We start from the raw sequence: 4,007 nt of genomic DNA, 5'->3' as shown, positions 1-4,007 counted from the left end.
TGTGTCTATATGTATTGTGGAGATAGATATAGATATAGATTTCCTATTGGTACTATCCTGGACAATTCTGACTAATACAAACACTGAATATTTAGTGAACCACATTCTTTATATTGAAAAATAAATGGAAATATCATGATGCAGTTGTTAACTGTAACCCCCAAATGAAGCTGACTTAGAAGGTACCTTCTCAAACAAGGTATCATCATACTTTTATAGCACAAGGAATAACTTGTATATGAAACTTCTTTGAGAATGGTGGTCCAAAATTTGATCCAGCCTGACAACTAATTTTTTTCTAGTGAAATCAGTGTATCTCTCCTGGAAGTTGACCTGGTCTAATCTTGTACCCACCTCCTGAAATATGTAATAATGACATTGTTAAAAATACTTTAATCCAAAGATCTAACTAAAGGGCTTCTCCTGATATATCCCAGGAGCTAATCCTCATGATAAAAAGAATAAGATTAATTCACTTTCTGTGTATGATACTTGTGATTATCTTAAAAGAAACAGGGTGGTGAACTGACATGCAGTAGCCATCCCAGGCAAAGTGACCTCCCTGAACTCATTACAAGATTGAAAATAAGGGATGCACTCTTACTTCATCTGAAGTATTTTTGAAGTCATATTTATTTCAATTGTTTGTATATTTCATAAATACTTATTTAGGACCTCATGTGTGTAAACAGCTGTGCTAAGTACCACAAAAGATTGAAGAATAATCAGACTTGTAAGTCATAGTCTGAAAAAAAATGCTTGTAGGCCAAAAATAAGTATTATAGGTCATTTGTGGTCTAAAAGAACAAATAAACTACTCAGTGTTTCAAACGACGAAGCATTCCTATTCTCTCTGAGGTAATCTGGAAATGCATCATGGAAACTGTAACATTTAAGATAGACTTTGAAGAAAGGACCATTTCAATTGTAAACAAAGACAGATGCACCTGTAGAGAGCATTCTCAGTGGACAGACCTGTATGAACAAAACCATGTACCTGAGAGGAAGGTTTATCCAGAGGCTGTCAGTAATTCATTTTGGGTATAACATATGGTCCATTAGGAAAATTGTGGAGACAGAGATTTCAGAATTAAATCAAATCTGGGGGGAAAGTCCTCAAATAATGCCAGCATAAGCAAATGCAAGGTAATATATTTAGATGTAGGTGTGTTTATATATCATGTTATCTATACATAGATCTGAAAATTAAACATGTCTATTCATATATGAAGTTCTGCATACATGTACCATATATACACACAATCTGGTAGCAATGGCAATCCACTAAAATTTATTGAAGAGGAATATTATTTAATCAGAGTTTTGTTTATGAAGAATAATCTGACACTAATGTTTGGGAAGTAAGAGAATATCAACATAGTATAAAGGAAGTAACAAGTCTATTGCAAATGACAAATATGAGTAATTTTAGGGTGAGGGCCTCAGTGGTGTCAGTAGGAATGTGTATGGAATCAGTGGTGAGATTGGAAGGTCAGGGATGGACCTGAAGATGAATCACTTATTATTCATAGAGTATGGAGTGAGACAAAAGCTAACATTTAAGGACTTTGGGGGGCACAAATCATGCCCCCATGATTTGGGGGACTTTGGGGGAACAACTCTTGTTCATTTTTATGTCTTTTCTAGCTACTCACTGGACTCACCAATATCGTATCACCTTAAAACTATTTGAACTTTGATAATACGCATATGAAGCCTCTTTTACTCAACAGTATATTCTAATAACCTTTACATATTACTTCTTTTTCTCTTATCAGTTTCTTTATTTTTAAATTGTAGGAAGGATTAATCCATTTCCTTCCTATTCTATCATTTCTCTTTTCTTCTCTATGCCCATCCCAATTAAATCTGAAATCTCATCTCTTAGCTTTCTGAATTAGTAAAGCTTCTCAGATTACCATACAACATACAAGAAAACTGGACAGTGCCTTTCAAGGCATCATAGACAGTGAGAGGCAGCTTCCCTCTTCTCATTATTTATAGACACACACTGAGCTGAAAACATCCTCTTACAATTTGTTCTGACTTTCACTAATTTAACTCCTTTCTCATTTTTTCTTATTACCTTCTCATTTCTGCTGATTTCTCTGTGTAATATGAGAATTAAGTCCCCACAAGAAATAAATTTCACCATGTCCCAAATAGAATGCAATGAAAGTCCTTTTGGTGGCTAGCAAAATTCCTGTAATTGGCCTCTGTTTCCTTAAACACAAACCTGCCTCCACTGTGGAGGTAAACATGATATGAGCTTCCAGGCTGCACAGCTGTTTTACTATCAAAAAATCATATTCAGTTTTTTTTCAGAGCAATTGTGCTGTTATAGTGCATCGTGCATTTATGGAGCCACATTGAGAACATATGTGTAAAATATATTAATTTGTTTTCCTCTTTAATTAATTTGACTTGAAGACTTGATTAAATTTTTCTATGGTTTTTATACTTTTGACTAATATATGCACATATTTTAATATATTTATTAGTACTCCTACCTTAAGTTGTAAAATCTCTAGGGCAATTGTAAGTGCAAAAACTTTGAACACTAATCAACATGTGTCTAATCTTCACACTTACGTGACTTTTAATGAATGGAGAACAGATATTAAAATGAGATCTAAGCATTTTCTTTAGCATTTTTGCCAGAGAACCTATGATTTTCTTATTTCCCAGACTATAGATGACTGGATTTAACAAAGGAATTATGACAGTTCAAAATAGAGAGTCCACTGTATCTTGAGCATCTGCTTCTGCAGATCCAGGGAGCACATACATGGAGAATAGAGGGTCATATTATAAAGAGATAGTTAAGAGATGGGCTCCACATGTGTAGAAGGCTTTCCTTATGCTTTGTACAGACTTCTTTTTTAATATTGTAAAGAGAGCAACTTTATAAGGGACAAGAACAGTCAGAATTATGCACAACTGTATTGACCCAGAGAAAATAAATACAATCAGAAAATTAATGGAAGGGTCAGTACAGGAAATTTTAAACAATGGTACAATGTCACAGTACATGTCCTGTATATGATAGAATTATAGAACGTTAATCTGAATTTAAAAACATTATGAAGTATGGCATGAGCAAGGCTACCTAAAAATGACCAAACCAACAGCTGGATGCTTAGTCTATTGGTTATAATTACTGGATAATGTAACGGTTTGCATATGGTCACATAGCGATCATATGCCATTGTTACCAACAAAAACCATTTTGTGGTTACATTGATTACAAAGAAAAAAAATTGTATCTTCCATTCAGTGAGAGATATCATTTTGCTCTTGGCAAAGAAATTCACCAACATCTGGCTGGGGCCAGGAGGAGGTCACTGTGGATGATATCCAGGCATCCACAAAAGCCAGATTCCCAAGGAATAAGTATATGGGGATGTGAAGATGAAGGTCATTACATAAAAGAGCAATCAGACCAAGGTGCCCCATGACAGTGATGAGATATATCACCAAGAATACCAGTAACAAGGGGATTTGCCATTTTTGTTGATATGTAAGTCCTATGAAAATAAACTCTATCAGTAACATTGCATTTTCTTTTTCCATCTCCTCACTGGGCAGTGTCTGGAATACATGGAGTAAATGAAAGGAATAGTCAGTAAGAAATTATAAAGTGAAACTATGGAGGAAGAGAGTTGAAATGAAACATGCACTTCAGAATTTCCTCTTAATTTTGTTTATTATACCTCCTTAATAGATGGGATCTTTTTTTTGCAGGGGGGGATGGGAATAAATGCAATCATTTAAATTCAAAAAATGTGAATCAATGGACAGACTTAGAAAAATGAAAGACATTCTAAATATGTGCTAAATTTATGGACTTTATTATGTTGAGATATGTTCCCTTTATACCCACTTTGAGGAGAGTTTTTATCATGAATAGATGTTGAATCTTGGCAAGTGCTTTTTCTGCATCTGTTGAGATGATCATATGATTTTTATCATTCCTTTTATTAATATGGTGTATCACATTATTTGTG

The 4,007-nt window shown here is 34.2% G+C and overlaps 1 pseudogene; it reads right to left on the bottom strand.

The window, feature by feature from the left end:
• Positions 1-2,371: 2,371 nt before the first annotated feature.
• LOC111175827 (olfactory receptor 5H2-like) lies at positions 2,372-3,631 on the bottom strand (annotated as a pseudogene).
• Positions 3,632-4,007: the final 376 nt, after the last annotated feature.

Source organism: Delphinapterus leucas, chromosome 4, assembly GCF_059928025.1.
Source record: "Delphinapterus leucas isolate spDelLeu-1000000601 "Yukka" chromosome 4, BTC_Dleu_Yukka2, whole genome shotgun sequence".
Classification (NCBI taxonomy): domain Eukaryota; kingdom Metazoa; phylum Chordata; class Mammalia; order Artiodactyla; family Monodontidae; genus Delphinapterus; species Delphinapterus leucas.
This window is presented reverse-complemented; position numbering and strand designations above follow the sequence as displayed.